Source organism: Neomonachus schauinslandi, chromosome X (assembly GCF_002201575.2).
Source record: "Neomonachus schauinslandi chromosome X, ASM220157v2, whole genome shotgun sequence".
Lineage (NCBI taxonomy): Eukaryota > Metazoa > Chordata > Mammalia > Carnivora > Phocidae > Neomonachus > Neomonachus schauinslandi.
The window spans coordinates 106563985-106570451 of record NC_058419.1 but is presented as its reverse complement, the minus strand read 5'-3'; positions in this window follow the sequence as shown (position 1 = coordinate 106570451).

The window sequence follows — 6467 nt, the reverse complement described above, 5'->3', positions numbered from 1 at the left end:
GTTGCTCTGCTTTAGATTGTTTGGTACATCCTAATGTTGAGATGAGTGCTCATCCAGTGCATTCTTACAACGTGAGTCTGCTGATCCCGTCATTGTACATACTATTATAGTGGCCTATTTACTTTTGCTTTTATCCCTATACTGGAAGCATCTCAAAGATGGAGACTGTTTCTTGTTCACTTTTGTATCTCTAATGATTGTTCCACAGTTAGGTGACCAATGTTTTTGTTTTTCTTTAGAGTCTACATATAAGTGAGATCATATAGTATTTGTCTTTCTCTGTCTGAATTATTACACTTAGCATAATGCCTTCAAGTTCCATCCATGTTGTTGGATTTCCTCATTTTTTATGGCTGAATAATATTCCATTGTAGGTATGTGCCACAACCTTGTTATCCATTCATTCACTGATGCACAAGAAAGGTTTTTAATTGGAATAGTAAATTGATTGTGCCTCAGAAAGGAGAAGTGTGTGGTAGCTTTTTCAGGCCTCAGAAAAAACATTTAATAATTAAAATCTATTATTTTACTGAAAGGAATTTATACTATTTCCTGGGCTCTCAAACCCTTTGTGAAGCTTTAGCTGGTGGGAGGACAGGGCAAGTTTTGAGGGGAGGTCTGTGAAGACTGAAGAGTGAGAGTGTAAAGGGGCTAGGAGAGCAGAATAAACATGAAAAAGGTGGGCTTGTGCTGGGGGCAGGGCACTCTAGACCTCTGCCAAGCAAATACACTGGGGATGGGGAGACAGAGAATGCTTTATGTTTTTTTTTTTAGAAAGGCAGTTTTAAGTTAAGGACCATTTATTTTAAGAGGCAGAAATGTAAAACTATCTAAATCACCTTCCAGGAGTGAAAGCATGCAACTAATTTATAAGCAGAAAAAAGTAAAACACATTGAAGGAAACCATAGTGCGCCACCCCAAAATATGCCACCTTGATATAAGGATTGTTTTGAGTTGAAGGCAGTTAAGAAACTGCAAAAGAATAAACAGTTCTCTGTCCTCCCCACGTCTACCTAAAATTAGGGCATAAATTTCCCTTTGTGAAAGTGTTTCTCCTCCCCTCCCCAATTCTATAGGAGGAAAAAAACCTTTACCACTGAAGACAGAAAGTTAGCCCTGGGATGGATCAGTGTAACAAACCTTACTAAATAACCCATATCTTTCACTTGTTGTCCCCAATGTTTACCATCCCACAATTTACTGCTCCTAGAAGCCCAAACTTCTTTTCTTTTGTCTTGTCCCCTTTCCACAAATACATTGGGTTTTTGTTGTTGTTGTTGCTAAAATGCTGTATAGGGGATGCCTGGGTGGCTAAGTCGGTTAAGCGTCTGCCTTTGGCTCAGGTCATGATCCCAGGACCCTGGGATCGAGCCCCATGTCGGGCTCTCTACTCAGCGAGGAGTCAGCTTCTCCATCTCCCTCTGCCCCCCCCCCGGCCCCGCTCATGCTCTCTCTCTCTCAAATAAATAAATATTTAAAAAAAACTACACAAGAGAGAGCAGCCCACATGGAGACTCTCTCAGAAAAAAAGCAAGGGTGGGACTTATAAAATCAAGGCTGGAAAGTTTCATGAAGACTGACTGAACAAGACATAGCTTGTCAGTTCAAGATTGGTTCATTGTAATGAAGGTGGTCAAGGGTCATTTACTGAAGCCCAAGACTGGTTGTGGTTTTTAGGAACTGTGTTTACCCATCAAGTCTCTAGGGTGACCCCAGATAATGCACTTGAGTCATAGCCTGCAAAGAGTCAGTTTAATGATCAAGACATTTTCCCTGGACCAGTTTTCCATTAAATAGTTGCTCAGTTCATTTTAGCTGGGCCCCGACCACATGCTCTGTGACAATTATTCATATTCTCCCAGCTCAGGAGTCTACAAACCTAATATATTGAAGGCCAGTTCTGTTACCTTGAACAGGAACATTTCCAAATTACAAGGTGATGGTGACAGAGATTTATATATATATATATAGAAGCTCTATGCCCAGTGAGGGGCTTGAACTCACCCCACCAAGATGAAAAGTCTCATGCTCTATTGACTGAGCCAGCGAGGCACTCCATGTGACAGAGATTCTCTTCTTGACCAAACTTTAGTCAGGCTCCAGAACCTACTCCTAGGCCCATCTGTGCACTTCCTTGTAGAAGCCAGTTTTGGCAAGAACCCTGCTCCGTCAGTTTAACCAGAACCCCCCACCCTCCATACCCAATCACATTGCTCATCCTCCACCATCCCCCAGGCGATGCCTTGATCACCCTGGCCTGTCTTCAGCAGAGGATCCTGTTGGCTGTTTAGCCAGAATCCCCCATACTCCTGATGTTTCCTCTTAGTAATTTTCCACCCACCGACTCCCATCCTGCTCCTTGGCTATAAACGCCCACGTGCCCATGCCGCATTCCGAGTTGAGCCCAATCTCTCCGCCCCCCCACCCCCCCACTGGAAAATCCCATTGCCGTGGTCCCTCTCCCTATCATGATGCTTCTGGATAAGGTCTGCCTTTCCGTCTCCGTAATGGACTGTGGGAGGGGCCTTCAGTCACATGATCTCCCAGAGCGATAGCATCCCCCCCCACCCAGGGATTTGCTATAATGTGTCTTGGGGCCTGAACACAGGAAAGACACGTCAGTCTCAGGGCAAGTGATGGAGGGTTAACCAGAGATGAGGCCAACAAGCAACGTATCTTCACCTTCACTTGCTCCCCGTAGTCCATGTTCTCTGGCTGGTCCCTCTAATTAGCTGCAGCAGGGGAGAGGTGGCAAAATCGAGACCTAGACCTCAATGGGTATGGCACAAACCAGTTTGCTAATTGTAAATTGGCTCAATTATCTTGCAATTAACTGAACTCTCTTCTCCCACTAGCATATCTTAGCCTGGCCGTGAGTTTTCTCAGCATGTGCATCTAGGTCAGGCTGCTGTAGGGGAGGGCAGCCATCGGAGTCCTTATAATCAGCCAGTGGGCTCATTAACGTGCTTGCAGGGCTCCAAGGACGGTGTGCACTCGGAGCCATTTTTTTTAAACCCCTCGTCTCGTGGGAAGACCAGGCAATTAGGGAGTGCAAGTGGAGGGGCCGGCTGAAGCACGCTAAGCGCTGCCAGGCCCACTGACGCACACTGGGATGCACGCGCAGCCAGGGTGAGAGCCTCGTCCAGTGCACCCGTGGCCAGAAGGCCTAGGGGTTCACCCGGCGGGGGCCAGGGAGTAGGCCACAACCTCCACTGGACGCCCTGGTGGCCTTAAGAGCTGACACTCTCTCACGCGCGCACACACACACACACACGCACGCCTCACACGACACCGTCCATTTCACTTGGACGTGGAGTAGCATTTCCCTTGTCCACACAGCCAGATATATCAGAGAGCACACATTTCTCGACTGCACTTCTCCGCCTGAGCTTCAGTCGTGGCTGGAGCAGAGGCCGCCAGCGCCCTGCCCGAACCCCCATGGGGCTAACACTGTCCCCGCACACGGAGCACGATGGCGAGCGCTTGTGACTGTCCATATGCGGGTATCGTCCGGCCACGTCAGCATGGGTGGCTCTCCTAAGCGGCAAGCTGGAGGGACAGGGAACAGTGCCGGGCCTGTCCTCAGCCAACGAGAGAGACGAGTGCAGGGATACACACCCCAGCTTCCTTGCCTCTCAGGTAGCAGACCCCGACACGTGTTCGGTACTGTCCCCGCCGCCCCCGCCCTGCCGCCCCCTCCCCCCGGGAGCTCCCCAGCAGGGCCCAGCTGTCCACCGCGGTCTTCTGCTCATGGACGTGCCCGCTGTTGTCTTCTTTCCCAGGTCATCCCCTTTCCACCTCCCCCCCGCCCGGTGCTTCGGGGGATGAGCTCCCAGGCCAACCGCTTGCACGCAGATCCTCTTCTCAGGGTGCACTTCTGGGGAAACCCAACCTAAGACACAGCCAGGGCAACACCGCAGATCTGGGCCATCCCGTGGCAGCGGGGCAGATGCGCCTCTCTCTCTGGCCAGTGACAAGTACCCCGGGACGGGGGCTCAGGGGCTGCATTTGGATCACGCTCGTGGTTTCCAGAGCAGGTCTACAGTGGAGGGGTTCTCAACCAGGGGACGATCTTGCCACCCCCTGCCCCTGCCCCGCCCCCGCCAGCCGGGGGCTGGCTGGCAATACCTGGAGCCACGTTCGGTTGTCGCAGCTGAGGGGGCGAGGGCCACGGGCATGCAGAGGACCGCGCCAGGGATGCGCCAGACGTCCCCACACAACACATGTCAATAGCGTCCCGGTTCGGCCCTCCTGGCACCGTCCAGGGCACCAGAGCCAGAAGACCTGGCTGCGGGTGCCTTCGTGGTCTCCGAAAGGGGGATAAAATATTTACTTGACAAGATTCTGAGGAGCCTGGGGTTGAGGTAACTAGAGCGTGGCGTCCGCCCATCATTCCTCCATTCGACGGCACCGACGTGGTGCCAAGGAGTGACCACCCGAGTCGGTGAGCGAACAGGGATGGCAAAGACATGGTCTCTGCCCTCGGAGCATCCGGAGGCCGGGTGAGGAGAAACAGTGCGCACGCTCCATTCCTTGCCAAGGTGAAGGCCGGCTGTCCTCAGGCACGCGGCCCGTGTGCAGGGGCAGGAGAGCAGGGAGCGGGAGACACGCTTCTTGGAGGTCAGGACGGCATATCTGAGGGGGAGAAGGTGGAGACGGGCAGGCCTCTCAGCAGAAGCGGCAGGCGTCTGCCAGGACGGGGCGCCCTGGGCGGGGTGGCCTGTCCGTGGCCGGTGACTCGGGGCCGAGCACAGACCCGTGGGAAGGAGAGGAGAGAAGAGCTGGGAAGGAGGCGGGCGCCACGTGGCCAGGGGCCCATCGCAGGGCAGGGCCGGGCCGGGCCGAGGCGAGGCGGGTGAGGCAGCTAGGGCACCGCCCGAGCGCGGGTGTCTCCCTCAACCTGCCGCCCCAGGCCCCCTCGCTTGCCTGACCCGGGCTGGCCCTCCTCCTCTGCCCTGCTCGGAAGCCAGGAGTCTGCTCCCCTAGCCAGGGGCGGCAGGCGAAGTCTCGCACTTCTTTCTCTTCCAGGAGGATGTCTGAATTACGGTGTAGAAAAATATGCTGTAGCCATCCAGTGTCAGACTTAGCCTAAATTCGGGCAAGTGGGGGTGGGGAAAAAGAGAGACAGGGGAGGATGTGTAAAAGAGTGAAGAAACTGAACTGGACTTCCAGCCCCCTTGAGGCGCTCCACAAGAATCCACTTGCCCAAAGACAGCTGATGGGCCTGCAGAAAAGCATTCTTGTCTCTCCCTGGACCGGGGTCCTCTAGCTCTCAGGAGCCCTCCATCAAAAAGTGTTGAATCCTCTCTCAGTGGACCGTCCTATCTACGATACATGCAACTGTCACCATTGCCATTGGTTAAAACCCACCCCGGTTTTCCAGCTGTGTGAAATTCGGGCGTTCCCCCGATTTGTCTTGGCTTCTTTTCCTTTGTGAGCCTTTTCTATGCCGAGTCTCGCGTAAACCTCGAGATTCTTTTAAAAACCTGCCCTGAAGGGCCGGCACATCTCAAGGCAACAAAGGGAGTGGAAAACAAGGGAGCCCGTCACCTCCCTCCAGATCCATGCTTAGGATCCTGGCTGTGGTCTCCAAGACCGAGTGACGGCTGGAATGTGCTGCCATGGCCCGGGGACAGGGGTTCTCAGCTCCGTCACACGCAGGCCACCTTTTCAAACCGATGGTTTAATCCTGAGCCGTAATTCCCAGACGAGACGACTGGCCCACGGCATCCCTTGTAAAGCGCCCTTACTGTGATACACAGCGCAGCACAAGGGAAGTAAGTCAAGTTTATCAGAAGGGCATGTCCTGCGCACATCTACACGCCAACCATCAGGCAGATCACTGGAAGACTCAAGGAACAATTCCGACGCCGGCACCAAATACAGCGAGCCTCCACATAGGCGGGAGCTGCTACACACGTGGGCTCTGTGGGGTGTGTTCAAGCGGTGATGGGCACCAGGCGCAGCCCTGCCGTTCACGACAGGAGACTCAGACACAGTCAACGATTCTGGGTGAAGCGCTGGCCAAGAAAAGAAACGAACAGCTTCCGAGGCTTGCGCGACAGCCGCATTCCTGCGCAAACTGGCGTGGACTGGGACCGGACCGGAAAGTGCGTATTCTTCGGCTCGTTGCCTACGCGTCGGTGGCGGCGTGCTCTTGGCCTTGAGTGGAAAACAAAGGTCCGGCCCTGCAGTGGAAGTGCGGGCTGCGGGCCTCAAGGCCTGGAGGCGGAGGCAACAACAGGAGGAGGCTTGAGGCCCGCCGCGGTGGCCTGCAGAGAGCGCACGTGCGCACAAGCGGATGCTCCCGCGGGGTCGGGGAGCCAGGGGGCGGGGGGAGAGCGGGGAGGGCGGGGGGCTCCCATCCACTTCCGGCCCAGCCCGCAGGGAGTCCGGACCCAGCGCGGTGGCGGCTCCGACACGTGCAGGTGTTTCCCCCAAATCACAGGTATGTTGTGTGGTGCTT